The sequence below is a fragment of the Antechinus flavipes genome, chromosome 6 (genome assembly GCF_016432865.1).
Source record: "Antechinus flavipes isolate AdamAnt ecotype Samford, QLD, Australia chromosome 6, AdamAnt_v2, whole genome shotgun sequence".
In the NCBI taxonomy this organism is placed as follows: domain Eukaryota; kingdom Metazoa; phylum Chordata; class Mammalia; order Dasyuromorphia; family Dasyuridae; genus Antechinus; species Antechinus flavipes.
In genome coordinates, this window is record NC_067403.1 from 145,644,421 (window position 1) to 145,667,905 (window position 23,485).

Genomic DNA, 23,485 nt, shown 5'->3' on the forward strand with positions numbered 1-23,485 from the left:
TGGCTTTAACCTCTATTTTTAAAACTAGTACAAATTATTTCAATAATTCTACTTTGTAGCACAGTTTGAGATCTACTACTCAAGACCTTCTTCCTACCCAGTATTTCTCTTGAGATTCTTGACCTTTTCCTCCTCCAGATGAATATCTGTTCACCCCAAGAACCTAGGAAGACTTCTGTGAACTAAAACAGTGTGAAGTGAGTAGAACCAGGAGAAAAAAGTATACAATAACCATAATATTGCAAATACAAACAATTTTTAAAGACATTAGAACTCCCATCCAATCATGATTCCAGAGGTTTGATGATGAAACATGTTATTCGATTCCTGACAGAAATGGTAGACACATAAAATTTTGGACATTGCCAATGTGGGAATTTGTTTTACTTGGCTAGGTGTATATATATATACACATGCACACACATATATGTATATATAAGAATTTTGCTCTTTTTTAAAAGTGAGTAGGTGTGTAAGAAAGTAAATGTTTGTTAATTTAAACAATTGACTTAAAAACTAAGTGTACTTTATAAGGGAATAAAATTAAAAGCAAGAAAATGAAGTTAAGAAAAATGCCTGGACATAGTAAAATATACCAAAAAAATGTTACAGGCCACAAAAAATTGATGCTAATCAGAAATCAATTTTCAAACCATCTCAAACATTACAGATTACATTAAATTCAGATTATACTTCAGATACTAGCTATGTAATCCTGAGTATATCATTTAACTTCTCTTAGTTTCAGTTTTCTCACATGATGGGGTTGAATATGATATCTTTTACATATATTTCACCTTTGAATATATGATACTTTGGTGCATAATATCTTCTCCCATCCCCCTCAAGGCAATTTTTGAAAAAAATCCTTAATTAATGACAATATGCCAAACTTCTTATTTCTGCATAATTTCCAAAGGAGCAAAATTTCCCAGTTCCCATATACTTACTTCAACAAAACCTTGAAGTTTGCACAAACCAATTAATAATGAACAAAATATCCAAAGAGAAACTATAGTATCTCCTACCATATCAGAATTGTACAAGAAATCAGCTGGAAAAGTCCGGCAGCCTGAAGAAACAAGGTTGCTCATAAATTCAAAATTAGCACAAGGAGATGCCAAGAGCTAGGAACAATTAAGTTCCTGTAAGTCATTGTGTCTAAAGTCATCAAGAAAAGATGGGTTCCCCCACCCAAATTCCTCTCCCCAAGTAGAGTCCTGCAAATAACAGGCAGCAGCAATGACTAATACTCAACATGATAATGCTCAGATCAGGATTCCATAGCCTATGATTGGGAGGGACTCTCATGTCCTAGTAACCTGTTCTGAGCTTTCAATATTCTGAATCTCTAAAATCCAGGGAGTCCTAAACCCAGAAGATGTAATTCAGTGAAGAAACACAGCCAAATCAGGGCAAGACCAAGCAGTACCAACTATATTACCCTCAAGTGTAGTGGGGGGCAAGCATGTCCTGACACAAAGCTCAAAATCAGGAATTAAACCTGAAGATATGTTAAATCATAGACTATACCAATCAGAATAAAAACTATCTGCAATTCTAAAAATCTCACAGAAAAAAAAATAGAGAACAACAGCCTTTTTTTCAGTAACAACTGAAAATAAGCTCAAAGGGAAAAACAACTACTACCTGATCTTGGAAACCATGATTTTTAAAAAATTGGACATTATACTCAAAATATCAGGTGAAACTATCTAGATCTAGTAGAAATAAAGATCACACAGGTGACCCTCACTACCTTTCTGGTCTTTCTATAACTTATATAATTTCATATAGTCTACAATTTAGTGACATTGTTTTCCTTGTTGTTCCACAAAGCCCAGAACTCCTACTGAGTTCTTTTTTTTTTTTTTTTTGCTGGCTATTCCACATGCCTGAAATACTATTTCCTTTTCTCTGTCTCCTAACTTCCTTGGCTTCTTTCTGCTAAAATCTCACCTTTTGCAAGTCATCACTCCACTTCTCCTTTAATGCTAGTGTCTTCTCTCTCAGATTATCAGCATTTATTCTCTAACTTCTTTGTACATAATTGTTTGCATATTGTTTACCCCAATGAGAACAGGGACTCTGATTTTCTTTATAATCTAGGAATTTACCATAGTGGCTGGCATAGTAGGTGTTAAATACATGTTTCTTGACTTGATTTGCTGGTTTTACTTGGTTATTAAAAATGTGGATGAGTTCTATAGATTTATTTTAAATCTTGAAACTTTGCTAAATTTATTTCAATTAATTTTCAGTTGACTCAAGGAATCTCTTCAAATAACATCATATCATCTGCAAAAAGGATTATTTTATTTCTTCTTTTTTGTTTATTCTTCCAATTTCTTTTTCTTTCTTTTTATTTGTTTTAGCTCATATTTCTATCACTATGTGAAATAGAAAAAAATGCTTTCCTACTTTCTCTTTTGTTTTAGAATATAATTGAGCAGTCTATTTTTTTGGTGTATTTCCTTACAAGTCAGACCAGTTTCTTTCTGATAACTTTTGCTTGTTTGAATGCTTAAGTCTAAATATCTCATATTACTGTGCACTTAATGGAGCTAGAATTAGTGTGTGTGTGTGTGTGTGTGTGTGTGTGTGTGTGTGTGTATTCTTAAAATAGTGGTTTCTTGTAGTTTTCCTAGAGCATAGAATGCAAGCTCATAAATGTTCTCCCCTGCCTCCATTTAAGCCGTCTAAGACTGCTACATTACTAAATAATCTTATTGCTTTGTTACAGATATCCATACATGAACTCTTGGGTGATTCTTTCATAAGTGTAAAAAGAAAAAAAATTCCATATCTATTAGGTACTAGGGATTAAAATCAATAACATTTATTCAAATCATTTATTAGTTGCAGTAATAAAATGTAACTATATTGCATCTAGTTCTTTCCTGGAGTGCAATGTTTGATATTTAGGTTGTGATTACCTGTTACCTGCAATAAAAGTTGAATAAGACCCAAAGATTTTGTTTGATTAAAAAATGCTTTAAAATGGTGAGTCCAAGATTTTCAATCTCATTTGCTTTTTAAACTATATATTGATTTTTAAAAACTCACTTAAGACTTGACATTAATCATCTTTAAATTCATCTCATTCCATTCAGCTCAGTGTTTGTAGACTGTACCCTGAGGCAAATCAGTGTTGGGGATAATTTTAATATCTTTTAAGAAAAAACTAACCTTTTTTGCAAGGAGACTAAGGATAGATTATTTATTCAACCATGCCTCTAAACCTTCCCTTTCCAAACTTATCAATTTCTATTGCAGTGTTTAATATTCTTCCATTTACCCAGGTTTATAACCTTTCTGTTTCCTTCCCTGCCCAATGTCCAATCTCTTTATTCAATTAACCTCCACCCTAGTGCAAGCTCTCATCCCTTCCCAGGTGGAATTCTAGAACAGCATCCTTTTTCTTTAATAGATTTTTATTGATATCTTTTGTTTATACCTTGTCTAGATTTCCGTGTTTGAACTTTCCCCCACCCTCTAGAATTGTTCTGTTGAAAACATTTAGAGACCTCTTTTTCTGCTGTGAGTACTTTTGTCATTTTGTAGCACTTCTATACCAGAGACTTATTTTGGTGGTGGAAGTGGATTCTATGGTGAAAACTTAAATTTGTTTACATTTATTATTCCCTCAGGTCATCTCTTTTCAAGGCTAAACATCCCCTCACATTCCCTCAAGTGATCAGCAAATAGCTTCATTTCCACTCTTTTTACCACCTTAATAATCCTTTTCTGGATAGGTTGCAGATGTCAATGTACTTTCTAAAATGTGGTGCTAAAAACTGAACATAATTCTCCAGGCATGGTGTACAGGAGAATTTTAACCTCCCTTTTTATGGACATTGTAAAAATAACATAAAGTATAACAGAGTCATACTTGTTCAATCCAATATTTGTGCAATTGACTAAAATTTAAAAAAAAAATAAAACACTTTAAATTACCCTTATACATCAATCTTACCTGTCCTAATGTTTTTGGATCTTTATTATCAATGATTGTTTGAACTATTCTTCTCCAACTCTATGTTATCCAATAATTTGATAAGCATTCTATCTATATGCCTTCATTTAATTCATTGAGAAAAAGCTGACAAGACAAGATAAAGTCAGGAATTAATCCCTAGAATCCTCTAACATATTTTTCTCAATGTTAATAAGTAGATCTACCCATCATCACTCTTCAAATCATATAACTCAACCATTTCTAAATTCACCTATAACTGCATCGTGGTTTACATTTCTCTCCAGAATTCTCCCTGTTATATTCTCCCTTTTTAGTTTTCCAAATGAAATATTATTATTTTCTGAAATAAGAACAAATATTGTTCGTAATAGCAATTATAAATGTGTTACTATAAAATAACTTCTTGCAATTTAATAGGTAAAACATTAAAAGCATACATTAACTTTGGTAATATTGCCTTTTTTATATTGATTGGCATGACTCAGTCATGACCACTGAATAAGTCCTCCACTTGTTTAAATTGTTTTTCTATCTACATGTATTTTTTGTGTATTTTCCTAGATTGATCTCTAGATAGTTTGTGCATTTTGTTGTTACTTGGAATGTAATTGCTGTAACTATTATTTCTTGAATTTTGTCATAGTTATATAGAAATGCAGATGATTTTTGAGGGTCTGCTTTAAAGCCTGCAACTTTGCTGAAGCTATGAATTGCCTCAGTTAGTATCTCTGCTGATTCTTTAGGATTTTCCAAGTATACTATCAAATCCTTAGCAAAGCAGGATTGCTTTATTGCTTCTTTACTTATCTTTTTGTCTTTAATTTCTTTCTCTTCTCTCAGTGTTATTGCTAACATGTCCCTAATTATGTGAAATAATAGTAGGGAGAGTGGGTATCCTTGCTTTATTACTGTTTTTATTGGGAAAGTTTTTAAAGTATCCTAATTTTTTTTAGTGATACTTGGTTTTGATTTTAGATAGTGGTTTCTTATGATATTTTTAAAAATTCCTCTATGCTTATGTTTGTTGACTTTTTAACATTAATGAACTTTGTATTATTATTATTATTATTATTTTGCTGAAGCAATTGGGGTTAAGTGTCTTGCCCAGGGTTATATAGCTACGAAGTGGTAAGTGTCTGAGATCAAATTTGAACTCAGTTCCTCCTGATTTCAGGAATGGTACTCGACCCACTGCACCATCTAGCTACCCTTTTTCAAAGACTTTTTCTGCACTTATTTAGACAGTCATGTGATTTTTGATGTTTTGTTTTTAATATGATTTTCTTAATGTTTGCATTCCTGATATAAATACTTGTTCATAATGAACGATTTTTTGGATAAATTGTTATAATTTATTCAACAGGATTTAGTAGAAAATGTTTGAATTGATATTCATCAATGGAATTGTTCCACAATTTGTTTTCTAATAGCTCTGATTTAGCTGTTAGAACTATTTTCTATTCCCTAAAAAGATTCTGGAAGGATGCTTTCTTTTTTGATTTTTGAAAATAATTTGTATAGTATTCTCTATAGAATACTAATTATTCTTAAAAGTTTGACAGACTTCTGTGAATCTATCAGGATCAGTTTTTCTTCTTGGTAATTCTTTTATATCTAGTTTAATTTTTCTTTCTGATACTGAATTATTTAAGATCTCTATCTGATTTTCTGTCAATTTGGATTTTGATCATTCTGTTTATTTCTCCTGGTGTAGTCATGATTTCATCTTGCTTAAGAGCCAAAAATTGAAGAAATTTGTTGCTTGACTATAGTTATTTGTTACAAGATTTGTTTTTCTCTCAATGGGGTTGGGGAATAGGAGGAAATGAAAATATTTTGAGGAGTTTTGTTAGTGTCTGTGTGGGTATGTAAAGTGTTCTATGTATTTTCAGAGAAGGTCAAAGAAAGCCATCATATTATTTGCTTTACTTAACTTTTATTTTGTTATAAGAGACCTCTCATGAAGTGAGAGTGATCTGTGAGGGAATTGAGTGAACTACATTGAATTCATCTTGTGACTCAATTCTGGAACTATCTCAGTTCCTTTTCTATTCAATTATTGGTCTAGTCAATTTCTGTTTTATGATAAAAATTTGCATAGCTATAGGCATTATGAGAAAATTTTATTATATTATATGAACCCTACCTCCTTGCGATTAGGAAGCTGGACCACTTCTGTTTGTTTCTTAGAGATCAGGATCTAGTTTATACTGACCAGAAACCTAGTCATATCCAAAGATTGATACAAAAGATTTTTTTACAATTATGCATCTCAAACAATCCATTCGTCTTATCTGAAAACTGGCCCCATAGTGGTCAATCATCTTACTGTTTCCTTATTTTTTTGATTCAATATAGATGTCTAAATGAAATGGAATACTTCTTTTTCTGATTTCATGAAATTGTACCCATTTGTTCTTTCCCTTCCAACTTAGAGAACTCCTAATTTTTATTCTATTAGAAATTACATTATTAATTTTTTATCGTGCTTTATATCTAGATAATTCTTTTCTTTTAATGCATAAAAATCTGTGTCCTCCTGTATTCTGGATCCAGTACCAAGCCAAGGAGACCTGGTTCTGATTTGTTATGCAAGTAGTGCTTAATAAATTGATATACTTGGAAATTGGAATCTTTGTTTCCTCAATCATTTCAGATTTCCCATGCCATATCTGTAAGTATAAGGTAAAAAAAAAATACATCCATAAAACAAAAAAAAATTAGATTGATAAGTATAAAAATAATGATAGTGGTAATAATAACTGGCATTTTTTATTTTCCAAATGTGATATTGCCTATATTTTATCTACTACCTAACTCTGAATTGAGTCCATTGTTCACTTGAGGGATGAATCCAAGATGAGTACAAGATATTTTGCTCACAAGTACAATAGTTATAATGACACATCCACATGTTTATGTGTATATAATATCATATATGTAAAATATGCACATTTGTACATATACATATATGTAAAATTGCACACATTTCTTTATATGTCTTTAAGTTTCTTGATGGCAAAAAACTATTTTTTGCCTTTCATTTTATCGCTTGTACTTAGCCCCATGTCTCACATATAGTAGGAACTTAGTAAGTGTATGTTGACTTGCAAGGGAAAAAAAAAACCTAGTCATACCAGACTCATTTTCTCTTCTGAAAGAATTATTGAATTGGTAGGTCAGGAGAATGGTTTAAATAGAGTTTACTTAGATTTCAGTATAACGTTTGATAAAATGTCTCATATAATTCTTGTGGAAAAGATGAAAAGATGTGAGTTAGAGGATTAGCTAGATTTCATAGTCTCAAAGAAGAATCATTAAGGGTTTCAAGTCAGTTTGGCTACAGGTCAATGGAGTGTGTTAGGGACTGTGCATGATAGAAGCTATTCAACATTTTTTTTTTTAATCACTGAATTAAATAAAGATAGAGATGGCATATTCATCAAGTTTGCAGGTAGTTCACAGATCAAGACAGTTAATACCTGCATGATAAAATTAGGATGTGCAAAGATTTTATAGATTAAAGCATTGGACTGAATAAAAGAAGATAAAAATTAATTAGGGACAAGTTTAATTCCCTACACTTGAATTAAATATAAAAAATTCAAAGTGAGGGAATCACATAGTTAGGCAGCAATTTGTCTGAAAAAAATCCTGCAAGTTTCAGAGATAGTATGAAATAATAGTCTTGGGTTACTTTTAAAGAAGGGGATACACAGATACAACAATAGGTATTAATAATTGTACTCTGATAGCCAATGTTCAAGAAATTAAGTTTATTTTTTTCTTTTTTTAATTAAAGGTTTTTTTATTTCAAAACATAGGCATGGATAATTTTTCAACATTAACCCTTGCAAAATCTTCCATTTTTTATCTTCTTTCCCCTCACCTCCTCCTCTATATGGCAAGTAATCCAAAATATGTAAAATATGGTAAAAAAAATATGTTAAATCCAATATATATATATACATATTTATACAATTATCTTGCTGTATAAGAAAAATCAGATCAAAAAGGAAAAAATGAGAATGAAAATAAAATAAAAGTAAACAATAACAAAAAGAGTGAAAATGCTAATAAAAATGCTGTGGTCCACATTCAATTCCCATAGTTCTCTCTCTGGATATAGATGGCTCTCTTCATCACAAGATCATTACAACTGGCCTAATCATCCCATTGTTGAAAAGAGTCACGCCCATCAGAATTGATCATTGTATAATCTTGTTGTTGGCATATACAATGATCTCCTGGGTCTGCTCATTTCACTTAGCATCAGTTCATGTAAGTCCATCCAGGCCTCTCTGAAGTCATCCTTTTGATCATTTCTTATAGAACAATAATATTCATATATCATGAACTATAACATTTATATACACGATTTATATACTTATTCAGTAATTCTCCAACTGATAGGCATTCACTCAATTTCCAATTTCTCGCCATTACAAAAAGGGCTGCCACAAACATTTTTGCACATTTCTCTTCTCTCTTTTATGATCTCTTTGGGATACAAGCTCAATAGAGATACTGTTGGATCAAAGGGTGTGCATATTTTGATAGCTCTTTGAGCCTCGTTCCAAATTGTTCTTCAGAAAGGTTGGATCAGTTTACAACTCCACCAACAATGTATTAATGTCCTAGTTTTCTCACATCCCCTCTAAAATTCATTATTACCTTTTCCTGTCATCTTAGTTAATTTGAGAGGTGTGTGGTACCTCAGAATTGTCTTAATTTGCAAGGAAATTGTTTAAAATAGGAAATAAAGGCAAGGTTGGAGTTAGACTGGAATTATAAGATCAGAAGCCAAAGCTCTATGAAGAATGAATTACCAAAACACTGAACTTTTCAGGTAGAAGTTTATATTAAGATCCATTAAGAAAATTATTAGTTTAGCATCATGAGATATGTTGAAATTATATTTTGATTTTGTATCCTTGATTACCATTCCCCTTCCAGTCAGCAGAGAAAGTAAGTTTTTAAGTAGCCAATATAAAGAGGCATCAACAGGAAACAAGATTGAAAAGGGATACTGGGAAGTCCCCAAATAAAGGAATGTAATTGACACATTACATTATATATTTACCAAAATTCACAGCCTGATAGAATATGCTGAATCAGCAGAAATCATCTAGTTACTGCTGTCAGGAACTTTTGGTCCTATGATATGTAAATCCCAGACCAATTATAGACCTCAATAGTAAAAACCATCAGATCTCCAAAGGTAATTTTGAGATGATGTGGACATGTTAACTTTAGAATTTTATTGTGAAATGATTCAGATATGTTATAAACTAACTCTAAAGTTAGCACAGATAAGTTAGTATGTTTCCTCCCAAAACTTATAAATGAGACTTCTGACTTCTGCTCTCTGAGAACTCTTTTATCTCCACTGGGCCATACTAAGTAGTGCTCAACTCTAATCCATGATGTCTCTCCTTCATTTTCTTCCTCTCACTTTGCTTGTCTTCCTTCATCAACCCATTCCCCTACCCCTCATCTGACTGAGTACCCATTTCCTTGCTTGCTTCTATACTTCCTAAACATTATTTAGTAAAGTGTGATTACAGCTTGATTTCCTGCTATAATCCTACTCTTTCCTATAGAGTATACAAAGAATTTGGCATATCTGCTTCATTTCATAATTCATAGGCAATTGATAAACCAGTTAAGAGTTTTTTCAGTGAGTTATAATGGAAATGGAAAGTAAAGGAAAAATGTGAAATATTTTGTGAAGAACTTGATATCTAGATGTTAGTAGTAGAGCATTGTACTTAAACGATTATTGACCAAAATATTTCTTGTGTGATCTTAATGATATTAAATAAGAAGTGCAGAATATTTAAAAAACATGTACATGAGTTTTTAATCACCCCCCCCTCCTTTTTAAAGAACAGTATTTCCCACATAGCTAATAGCATTAATTATATTTGGACCCTACCTTAAATATAGAAGAAAGATTTGAAATCTATGAAAATATGAAGTTCTAATTGCTTTAGGGGACTTATTAACTTGTTTTCAGAAATACAGCACAGCCTAAAAGTCTAAGTGCAGTTGTTTGGGACAGGTGCTAGACTCCCTTTCCCAAATTAACTAATGAGAGACATCTTCAGATACAAAGAGAAAGCATTAATTTAATCCCTGCAGGGAGAGGTCCAGGCACACACCTGGGAGTCATCCCAACTCCCACCACATGCTCATGGAATCTGACCAGTGGGAAGTAGAACATTTGGTTTAATAGGAAAAGATCCAAGCCTTTTCATTGGATAGACTAAAAGGATATAACCATCCTTTTCCAATGGTCACCAATGGTGTCTTGCTTCCCACAGGTCGTGTTACTTCCTGTAACTTCCTGAGGGTCTGACCTTTTAGAGATCATGTGACTTCCCAAAGTCCTTTTTGGACCCAGAGTTTAAGACCTCATCTTCTGGGTTTGGAGATAGGAATCATGTGACTTAGACTCAAACTGAGAAAACTTCATCCAATCAATCCCATTCACAACTTTAAGTGAGACTTTTGGGATACCATATATAATAAACATGCTATAATTTTATTTATGCTTAGATATTGCTACAATTAATATGAATAGCAAAGTCCTTTAGGATTATGAACTTTGTTTAAGCTACTACATAATTTAGGTAAATTCTAAATGAGGAAATTGAATTCTCATTAGAATGCAAACTCCTTAAAGGGCAGGGACTGCATATCTGCCTTTCTTTGTATTTTTAGGATTTAACAGATGTAACAAAGTATGGATCTATGTGGGATGGGTGCTAGACTCCTTTACCCAAATTAACTAATGAGAGACATCTTCAGATGCAAAGAAAAAGCATTTATTTGGTTCTTGCAAGGAGAGGCCCAGGCAGACATAGAGCCTCTCAGTTCCCATCTCCCAGCATATGCCTGTTTTAGCGAGCTGGAAATAATGAATTTGGTTAAATAGCAAAAGACCCAAGTCTTTTCATTGGATAGACTAAAAAGAAAGTACCATTATTGACCAATGGTCAGCACTGTTGTCTGCTTCTTGTGGGTTATGTCACTTCCTAAACTTAGGGTCTGACCTTTCCTGCCCTACAGATTTCTAGATCTAGAGATCATGTGACTTCCTGCAATTTGGGTTTAAGGTCTGACCTTCCTGCCCTGCAGATCTCTGGGAATAGGGATCATGTGATAGGCCTGAAAGCCTAAAATCTGACCCACTCCATCTCATAGATTTTTTTGAGAAACCTTCACGTGGTCCCATTCAGATCTATTATCTGCAGCTTGTAGGTGCGCTATCATCCAGCACTACGCCGTCCATATGTGGAACCATCATAGTGAATGCTGTGGATAAATTCACTTAACTTAGCAGTTTGATAATGAGGTTTACACACACATTTCTAGATCTTGCTCAGTGTTTGGGAAACTACCACACTGAAAGTCTACAGAACCACTGAACTGACTTCATTGAAACCTAGACAATATGCAAGGTCCATGCCAAGAAACTGAATGGCTTCCATTTGAATTGTCCCAGGAAAATTCTGAAAATCTTCTGGCAGGATAAGGTACCAGACATTGAGGTCCTTTCTCAAATTAAATTGCTAACCATTCAAACTCTACTTTACAGGGCACAATTCCAGTAGGTTGGCTATGTATGTTCTTAAAATGTCAAACATAGGCTTGCTTAAAATGCTATTTTATGGAGAACCTACACAAGGCAAGCTCCCATATAGAGATCAGAAGAAGAAAAAAAAGTTCACTCTCAAGTTCTCTGGAATTTATTATGTGACATGGGAGACACTGGCACAATTCTGTGCCCAGCATAGGATATCCTCAACAGAGAAGTTTCTGTGCTCTCTGAGCAAAACAGAACTGAAGTAGCTCAAAAGGAACATGAGATGTGCAAATTTAGAGAATGCCACAAGTATTCATATGGACTATTTGTGCCTAGCCTATAGTAGAACATTCTCAGCTTATGTAGTGATATTATTTTGTTCCTCTTTGAAAACAAAGGTCAACAGGCAGCACTTAGCCCACAATGCAAACAATATATAAATAAATGTCTTAATTTGAGAATTAATATGCAATGTCTTCTTGGAAGCATATATGACACTAAGAATTTAGGCAGTGTGATTATCACTATCTGTTGTAAAATTAATTTCCTAGAGGTTTTTTAAAATAGACTTGATTAATACTGAATAGTATCTGTAATTCAAGTTATCTAAGTAATTGAAATGTGTTAGTGGCCTCAAAAATTATTTAAGTGATAGGGTGGTCAGTGATGAATTGGGTTGTAGATTTCTAAAATCATAGGTTCAATAGCTGGAAAAGAAATTTGGAGATCATTCTGTCAAAACCTTCTCTTTTTTTAAGATTAGGAAACTGGGCTAGGAAAACAAGGTGAATTTTATAAGCAAGTTCATCTTGCTGCCAAGGGGTAGATCCAAGATGAAGTACTCCTTGCTCTCTTTTGCCACTTTCAAGATCTCTCTCATCTAACACCTCAGTAATCTCTCCTCCACTGAGGTTCATATAATGCATATTTCTCACTCAAACAAGATTAAAGTAGCTATTATCTACCACTTCAAGGACATTCTTTTCTTCCTTAGGACCCAACTTCCATCTTTTAGCTCTTACTCTACCTTACATCTTAGGAGTCTTCATTTTACAGGTATGTAGATAGATAGACAGACAGACAGATAGATAGATAGATAGAAAATAGGTAGGTAGATATTGACATTCCTTCAAACAACAACAATAACAGTTAACAACAACAATAACAGCAGTTAGGATTTATATAGTGCTTTAAGATTTGTCCACGTGCTTTACAAATATTACTGTGTTTTTTTTCCTCACAAGTCTGGGTGTTATTATTTTGTATAGATATGGGAACTGAATTTCTTCAATGTAGTCATTTCCTATCACTTATTTTTCCACTCTTAGCTTTACACAAAGATGGTTATTACCCTCGATGAAAGATCTCACTAGTCTCTCAATCCTGGTAAATGAAGAAGGGAGGTCTAAATTCAAATAACCTAGTCATATTACTTTGGCTAAACTTTTCCTCCAACTGTAACATCTAAAATCCCTTTCCCGAGTTGGAAGTTTGGATATTGACTATCCCACTAATTCTTCAGGTATTCCTTCTAGCAGGAATCTATATCAATCCCTGAACTTTGATCGGCATAACAGATCCATGCTTCCCATTCTCTACCCAATAAAGTCCAGTCCAATGGATCCAGAAAAGAACTCAATAAGGGCTTTAATGGTTTTGGTGCCTATTTTGTTAGATCTCAGTGGATATGAACTGTTTCTATCCTCTTTGACTGCCTTCTGCTTTGTAGAGTTATTCCTTCTATTTCATTACTTTATATGTCATGAAATTAAATGAAAATTTTGGGGGGTATTTTGAAGCAACTGCAGAAGACACAGAAAGGCCAGTAAACATCACAGAAAAGTTTAGCAATTCAGAAATACATAAAATATATGTATTGCATTTGTAATTTGTCAACATATTTTATCCTTTAGTAGCATAATAATTCAGCCTTCTTCTCTGGTACAAAGGGAGACCCAAAATTTTTACTCAGATTTTCCAGATCAAGGGAGGGTGATGGGACAAGTCACTCCTCCAATCCCCACGATGTGGAGGGGATAATTATTTCCCATCAATAAAGCATGTTGCTTTACTTTCTATTAGCTCTAGTCTTATACTATAGCTTGTTGTTTACTGACTCCCTACTATGCCACTTTGCTCCATTACAAATATTAGTATTGACCAGAGCTTTCCAAGTCTAGTTCAGGGAAGATGAAATATAAAAGCTAGACAAGAAATTTCATATTCTATCTGGTAAGAACTTCTGCCCTACATCATGGCTTTTAGTAAATATATTTCTTCCTGGCAACCTAAATGGCAGATTGTCATCCTTTCTTGTACTGTATGCTTTATCCCGAGCCTTATTCAAACTATATTAAGAAATTCAGTCTTGTAATCACTCATAAATGTTCTACTTCTAAATTCCTGAACCTGAAATCTCTTTAACGACAAAGTACAAAATATAAAAGAAATAGCCAAAGTTGAGAAATCGTTTTTGAAGGAAAAGTTATTATACTTTTGAAAGAAGAAATGAATATAATTAATTTTTGCCAGCTTTGCCAATTTTTTGTTCTTTTTTGCAGTGGGATTTAGAAATTATGTTGGTGGATATAATTATATAAGATTACTCTCAAAAGGTACCCTCAAAAACTTAAAATTATATTATGCTAAATGAATCTGTTGTTTGAAAGATAATGTCAATACAGAAACTGGTTAATTCTGAAGATATATAAATTTATATTAATAAAAATTATATCAATATTAATAAAAGTAGGCATTTAGCATTCTTCCTTTTCAGTCTTTCCCCCCTTGCTTTTATACTGTTGAGATTCTCAAAAGTTTCTCATTGTAAAGTAACAGAAGTAAGCCTACATCATTTTTTTTCTACAAAGAGAGATGTACAGAATGTTGCATACCCTAGGCAAAACTCAATCTTGATATGATTGGTTTTGCTTTATTGCTTTTCACTGATACAAAGAAGGTTGTGTGACTGGAGACATATTCAGAGAACGCTGTATTTTGAAAAAATCCAAACCCAAACCAAGATCTTAATTAAATAAATAAACATGATAGGACCATAGGAGTTCAAGATCCAGCAGGTCTCACCAAGCTGGAAGGACCATTGTCTGAAGACCAACATAATTAAGTTCATTATCTAACAGCTGACCATCACACAATGAATTTGTTTTGTTTTGTTCTTTGATTACAGCCTACATTAAGATGTGAATAAGTTGAAATCTGTGTCAATGAACGGAATACCCAGAGTATTCAAAATACATATCTTGAAATAATGTTTCAGTTGAGTTTCTGCATTTGTGGATATGACATAGAATTTGAAAATCATGAGTTCCTTCCCGATATATTCCAAAGAAAGCTATGGTTAGTTGATTTAAAATAAAATGGCAAGAAAGTAGAAAAAGGGGCCATCAGTTCCAAGGATAGTGCCCTGGGAGTCACGTGGTAAAAGGATAGCTAAGACTCAAGAGTTAAGTCTAGAAAAGGCTAAAAATGAGTGAAGGCAGAAAAAGTAAATTAGTAAGATTCGGCTCCAATTATATTTCAATTACAAGCTGATAGAGATCTCCATGTGAGGTAGAAAGGTCTGGAACGATAGAACTCCAGTCTGCTTCATTTTGACTTATATTCTAGGCAGGCAACATTCTGTTCCACGTTCATGCTACTAGCCAAGGGACACAAGGATGAAATGAATAGCAAGGATTCCAAAATAAATAAAATGTAGCAATGGTTAAAACTTCATCTTAGAGTACATCAGGAAAGTTCCCTATTAACACCCTGACGACTTCAGACAGCTTCCGAAAATATAAATGATTTGCTTTAACTTGAAAGAGAAAAAAAAAAAAAAAACTCAACAAACTATTCCTGTAATTGCCCATATTACCATATGTGGATCATATCTTTTATGAATTCTATAAAATTTTAGCAGGGTGTTAATATCTGGGAAATGCTAACTAATAATCACTTTCATGGATAGGGAAAAGATTCTTTCTCTCCTCCTCCCCCCCCCCTCCTCCCCAATATTTCTTCTCAAACCTTAAGAGCTTTTTTTTTTTTTTTTTTTAGGGGAGTGGTGGCGAGGGGTTGGAGGGAACTTTTAAAAACCATATTCATCTTCCATCCCAAAAGTAGAAGCGAGTCCTTTATAGTAAGTTTCTAAGTGCATTAGAGAAGTATAATCCTGCTGCTAAGTGTTTGGCTCTCACTCTTCAATCACTAGTGGGAGCTGGAGAGGGCAAGTTTAAAAAAAAAAATAGAGGGAGTTCTAGGAGCCAGTGACTGAAGGAAAAAACCAGTGGCTGCGGCGCTAACAGCTGCAACAAGGAGCTTAACTTTACGGTGTGGTCAGTACGCGGTGAGGCAGCAGCAGCGGCAGCACTGGGCAGCGGGCAGCGGGCAACGCTGTCCTTGGTCAAGGATCTCTCCCGCAGCCAACGGCATTGCCCTCATCTTGAGGACCTAAGGCGGAGAAGTGGGAAAAGGATAAGGCGGCGGCGGCAGCAGCCACAGCAGAGGAGAAATCAGCTAAGGGAGTCAGCCTTGGGCGAGCTCGATCGAGCAGGAGTGCAGCCGGGTAAGTTAGAAACATTGAAAAGTTTCTGTGGTTTACGATAGCCAGAGCCAGGAATCCCGGCTCTGCCCAGGAGGTACTAGAAGGGCGGGAGAGTTCGTGTGGATGTACGCAGAGACAGAATTGGGAAGAGCTCGGGGTTAGGTGGCCCGTGGAGAAAGAAGTTGGGGCTTGGCGGATGCTGGGTAGAGGAGCTGACCTGGGAAGCTGCAGTGTGGGGACGTTGCGGGTAGCCGGAACCGCGCTCAGTGGCTGACTTCTTTGGCCCCATCTGCAGTCCCGAGGCTGGGGACGAGGAGCAATTGGTTTGGAGGCTGGGTGTATCACTAAGAGTGTTTGAAGTGGCGAGGAAGGTGGTTTAATTTGGGGAAGGGAGATGCGCGCATACCCCTTGACTCAGCTGGCGAGACGTGCGCCACGAAGGGGGTGGGGGGACATGAGAGGATGAGGAGAAGGAAGAGGAGGCGAAGAAAGAAGAGGTAAGGGAGAAGGGAAGAAGAAAGGTCCGACTCCTTTAGTTAGGGCTCGAGACGAGCTCTGGAGGAGAATGGGCAGACACTGGAAGTCCAGTCTGGGAGTCGGTTTGGCGAAACCTGCCATCATCCTGGGGCTGCTGAAAACTTGGAAAGACAGGACCCTTGGCGGAGAGGGGGAGGGGGAGAGAAGTGAAGGAGGGAGGAGGAGATTCGGCCTCTTCGAAGAGCCACCTGTATATGTCTGTGTTTCAAAACTTTGGAACAATGCTGAGGAGCACAGCACCCCGCTACCCCCACCCTTAGTCCCCAACCGATCTAGCCTATTCATGCGTGTGATTCTATTTGTGGCAGTTCTGTTTCTCTGAATCTCTGATCGCCCCTGCCTCTTCAGGGATACACATTTCTGTTTCCTCGCAGGGTATCATTTGTTAGGTGTCCAGGCACTTGGTGCAGTTGTCCTTTTCCCTTACAGTAGCCACAGCCTGCATATAAAGAAAGTTTAAAAACAACAACAACAACAACAACAACAACAACAACAACAACAACAACAGGAAAACAGGAACCAGGAAGTTAGGATTTCTCGTTATTTGGGGGGTCTTGGATGGACTCATTAAGGTGAGGTCAGTCCCCACGAAGGTGAGGAGAAGCAGAAGGATGGCTCCAGAGTGATCTCTGGCAAAGTCACCCGACGGAAAAGTTTTTGTAGCATAGGGCAGAGCCAAGTGTTTAAAAAGAAAAAAATCACGGGTTGTCACACCAAAAAGCCTGTAGGAAAAAGGCTCAGTTGGAAGTGGGAACAAAAAACCAAAAACCACAAAGGTAATTTAGGAAAAATTCTTTTGAAAATATTTGCTGTTTTAAAATGATTACAATCTGTTTCATTTTACTTATATTTTGAACTTCTCCACTGAGAAATCTTAACCATTTCTGAGAGTTTTGAATTATCGTCCCAATCAAATAAAATACAGGTATATTAGAAAACGTCCCGGTTTACTGAGGCTTTATATATATACATATATATATATATTTAACTTTAGTCTCCAGTGATCGAGAATTATTTTGGCCTGGAAAGAAGATAGGAAAAGTTGTAACAGTAATTTAAAAAGAGGAAACATCCTAGTGTTTGGGAGAACTCAATATAGTACATCCCAGTGAAATTTCCAAATCCTTAGATCACTGTACAATGCAAAAAGGCTGCATGATGTAAGTAGCAGTGTGTGTGTGTGTGTGTTCTATTGCAAGCCAGTAAAATTTTCATATACTGTCATTTGTCTAATTCGCTTTATCATTTAGAAAACCAACTTTTCCTTTTGGTTGAGTGGTATTCATTACTGTCATCCCATTTCTCCCAGGTTACTATTGATTTTACAAATTAATCATTTGTAATTGACAAATCAAAATATTAATTTTTTGCTGTTTTAAGAGATGATTGATGTTATGTTAATGAATCATCAATTGGGGAGGTTGCCATCTGTCTTTTAGGTGCTGCTACTACGAGTAGAATAAAACTTACTAAATATTGTTGAACTGTTGAATGGAAACACCAGAATTTTGTGAATTTCTATTACTGTTGGTGTATGCCTCTAATAATTATAGCTTTGTAACCACAAAATTATTGCATATTTCTTGGAAAATTTCCCTCACGTAAGCAATATTTGTTTAAAAAACGGCTAATTCAAATCTCTTTAAAAGTTATTGGCACATTAAAACTTAATCTATTTATATCTGGTAATGGAAAATTGTGCTATGACAATGACAGTGATATTTCCCTACCTTAAATCCTGTCTCTAACAGATTTACCTGCCTAATTTTCTTTCTTTATTTCTTTTGCAGAGGGGTAATATTAAGATTAGTTCTTTCCTGAGCCCTCATTAGGTAAATGGGAGGAGGAACTGATTGATTGGTCATGTATAGGTTGCTGAAAATTACTTTGATACTCAAAAAAATCCATACTTAGAAAATTGTATGCATGAGATCAGAATTGGGACAGTTGGGATTTTTATCGGGATTTGGAATGCTATATGAAAAGAGATTGATGAATTGCTAGGAGACTAAAAGTGCTTTTTGTTATGGTGGCAATTATTGATTACAGATTTGTGCAATTTGTAATATAATTTGTAATTTGTAATATAATATTCTTTTCACTTGGTTGGAGTATAGCCTATATAATCCTATTTCCTTTTAGATATTCAGAAAGAGCAAAGTATTTCAGGATGCTTTCATGGCAAATGATTCTTAAGATCCTTTTCCTATTTAGCTTTCATGCAAATAGAAGTGAATATATCTGGTTATAAAATAGAAACAAATATTGGTATAACTCAACTTCTAATGTAAAACAATAAAAAACATGCTGATAATTATATATTATCCTTAAGTCTGAAACAATCTTTATCTTTTAATTATCAAGAAAAATGAGGAAAGCCTCATTTGTCACAGAGTAATATAATGAAATTTCTATATAACTCTAAGAGTTATTTAGTTAACTTTGCGCTAAGAGCAGTCTTCCAAATTTCTATTCATTTTTCTGGAAATCCTTTTCAGATACACCATGTAATCCAATAAATAACTTCTTAAACAGAGTTTAACTAACTCTAGGCAACTCTAGGTAACTAGGCATAATTTAACCTTTTCTTTAGTGACTTTTCAGTTATACTGCCCTCACAGGTCTCCAGTACCTTCAGAACTAGTTTGCTTCTCCTAGGGTGCCAGAATGCTGTGATTTGAGTTCTTGTGTCCAGTTATATAGTTTTTCTATTGATTTTACCATTGGCACTGTTAGCTCACTGATATTTTTAATTTGCTGAGTTAATCTGCTATATGCTAAGAAAGTCCTGTTATTTTACTTAGGAAGTAAAGTAAATAGTTGCTAAACAATTTAATAATATAGAGCAAAAATGAATAGGGGAAGTGTTTAAATAATATATTGATGAGCTATTAATATATATTAAATGTTTTTACACTGAAATTATTATTTCCTTGAATCAATTTTGATCTTACATTTTTGTATTTTTTAAGCATCAATTTAATGTAGTAGCACATTATGAAATAGTAAGTCCACTTGTTGATTGTTTTGGATCTCATGTCACATTTTTATAGTAATCAAACAGTTTTATTTCATCCCTGTAGGCACATTTAGAAATTCATAAAAATTATAGTAATGATATCCTAGCATTATGTATTTTAAGGTTTGCAAAGTATTTTACATATTTTATCTTTTGATCTTCATAATAGCTCTTTGAGGTAAGTGCTATATGTAATCTGCATTTTACAAATAAGGAAACCAAGGCTGAGTGAAGTTAAATGATTTGCCCAGGCCCATCCATACATTAAGCATTGGAGGCATAATTCAAACTCAAATCATCATACTACCAAATCCAGTTGTCTATCTACTAACCCTTGTTGTCTTGTGTGTGTATTGGCATGGATCTAACACACATAGATATATATATAATCTCCAATTCTTATGAATTATAGGATTCTGGATTCCAGGAATCTAGGGTCTGTAATGAGATAAAGTATGGTGTTCATTAGGTTGAGTTGTAAAGGGTTGGGAAAGAGCCCTGAGATATACCTATAAGTATCTGCCTATTGCTTGAACATTTTGACACAGTATATCCTTTAGAGAGCAAGACTTCTGAAGAGGGTATATCCTCTGGAAAAAAATCTATGTCAGTGGAAAGCTTCAGCCACACTGTATATAATTAGACATATGGGCACTTATTTCATTATTTGCTGATTTCTCTTGTTTCTTTATTTGTATCTCTGTTCTAATTGACTAGCCCCAAATAATCAAGACATGTAATCTGATCATACCTTAGGAAAACACACATACTCTTTTTGTCTTTTTTTTTTTTTTAAACAAGAGAAACTTTACTGAGACAGATGATTTACAGAGAGAACAGAGATCTAAGCTTCTAAACACTATTATGACCTGACTGGTTATATCATATAGGAACTGCATTTACCTCTTTTTTCTCTATCCACACTGTACTTTAGAGGATTTTAGGTGCTATGTAGGTATAGATAGCACTGATTCTGGCAATTAGGAAGTCCTGAGTCCAAATCATGCCTTAGATACTTTCTAGTTGTGTGATCCATGGAAACTAATTCAACTTCTGTCTGCCTGACTTTCCTCATCTACAAAAGGGGGGATAATAATAGCATTTATCTACCAGGGTTATTCTGAAGATAAAATAAGTTAATATTTATGAAGCACATTACAAACTTTAAAAGATTTTTAAAAAATGTTAACTACTACCACCACCACCACCACCTTGCTGTTGCAGAAAAATATTGGATAGTTTGAGCCTTAGAAGTCAAATAATAGGTGTTTAATTGTTCTTAATCCTTCTCCACATCAAGAGTTCAGATTGTTAGGTGTCCCCTTTAGGAAGCTTGTTTTCAGCTTTCAAAGAGGAGGCAAATCAAAATCCCACTCTTTAATTGTGATGCTCTATTACTTAAGCTCAGTTCTATGCTAATCAGCAACTCCTGAAACATCCATAATAATGAATACTGGTTCTGTCAACTTGACTGATGACAAAAAGTTTTATAGCTTTTTGTGAACCTAGTTTTAGTTGCTATTCAGTATTAACTTAGGAAGAATTTTCTTGAAAATTGTATATAGCTACTGTCAAAAGAAAAAAAAGAAGATTCAATCCCAATGCATTGTTCAGTAATAATAATTACACGAGCGTTTTGAGATAAAGAAATATATTAACCATTTTTATTGTACCAATTCTGATTAAATGACTTGAAGTATTTCAAACAAGAATACATTCAAGTTAATTTGTTTATTTATGTCTAAAATACATCCCAAGAAAGTTTCTGCAGTGATGGTATATTTATTTAAATTAATCTTTCAAATATGATAAAGGAATTTTGTCCAACTAATACCACTAATAACCAAGCACAAAAAGTATAAATTCTTACCAATTTTTTTCTAGGAAAAAACTACTTTGTTGTCCAGTGTACATTTAGCTGTAATGATGGGGATTACCTTAAAAGCCTAACATTCAATTACTGGTTATCATTCTGCCCTGAGATTGTTATATCAATTTGATATTCAAATCTGGTTGGATATGGGACTTTGCTGTTATTGTTTCTCAAGGCATGAATGTATGGATTCTGTAGGAATCAGACAGTGTTGTTGTTTTTTGAAATGCTCCTGCTATTACAGTTTGCCAAGGTGTCTTACAGTATTCATATAGTTCTTGAAATTTGCCCCTTTCAGATCAGAATTATTGACTTTCACTGGCTTTTCCTTGTTTTGTATGCAAAAATCTTTCTCTAGCCTTCACCAATTCCTATATATATATAGGAATATATATATATATATATATATATATATATATATATATATATATATATTTAAATATATTATTTATTTATCTTTTCTCTTCTAAAATTCATTTGCAGTTAACTTACATATGACATGCTATCTATGCTTATTTGTGATTTAACTTCCTTCACAATGTATCCTGTTCATATATAATCTCTTTCAGTGTGATCTTCCTCAGATTATCAAAAAAAAAAAACCCTTACATTTTAAGAACTGTTTTTATGTAATATTTGTTCTCTGCAGTCCTCAGTGTAGTGCCTTGAATTGAGAGGAGAAATTGTAAGAGGAGCTCTGGTTTTGGGTAGCTCTACTTTTGACTATTATTATGTTACAGAATCTCTCCAAATCTTACTTTCCTCAATGTAAAATGGAAAATATTCATAAAGAATTTCATAGTAAATTTTCATCATCAAAGGTAATTTAGCTTCCACCTTTGGATGCTAACATTCCTCTTTTGGATGTTCTTTGTCAGGAAGTAAAAAAAAAAAAGCATTGAAGAAGAAAAATGTAGAAACTGCATTGGGACTAGATATGGAATTTCTAGTATTCTAGGCATTCTTTGTCAAGACAATACAACTTTGAGAGTACCGAGAGATAGATTCTCAGTATATCTGTAATATATAATAAAAAAGTCATGTCTTATTATTTTAAAAAGAAGACCAGGAAATAATATCTATGGACATCAATTCCTATTTTCTCATTTCTAAAAAAGTAATTTGAGACTGGTCCATGCATACGTCAAGGAATTCTTTGAATAGGTTATGAGAAACAAAAAGTGTGTTTTTTCATATTATTCTGTTGTAGATTGCTCTTTAAGTCATATTTGGCTGAAAAACTTAGAGAATACAATTAACTTAATATTTGTTTAATAGAACAAAATACTATCCCAAAGCTCAAACTTTGGCAAATTATCTGATGTGATATATGTTAGAATCATATATTTTTTCAAAGATGTAATAAATTTTGTTTCTTATTCTTTTCTTGCTAGTCATATTTGAATAGTGAGTCTGCTTATCAAATTGCTCTATATACTTCTGGATATTTTGGGGTACAAACATGTTTTCTTTTCATTTTTGCACTGTGATATTCCAAGCATCTTTCCTTGTAAAGTGAGGAGTAGGTTTGTTCATTTCAGATTGATTTTTCTTTTGAAAGTGAATATTTTTTCAAGAGGAATAAAAGATTACATATTATTTAATATGATACATTTGATGTTTCATGGAAATATGCCCAAATGCTATTTCTGGAATTGATTTAAATCAGAATTTGATATACTGTTGTATTATGCTCAGTTATGTTTCTCCTTAATAATTTTCAATGATCTTTATCCACTTTAAAGTTTAACTTTAAGGTTCAAATTCTTGCAACTTTTATAGGAAAATACCTTTTAATTTGCAATTTTATTTGTGAATTTAAATGCAAATACATTTCTCTTTAAATATTCCATGAGAAATTATTTATAAACTCATCTGCAACAATATTTATTATATACATATTACTATATTGTGCTATTAATTTAGTGATATGTTATATA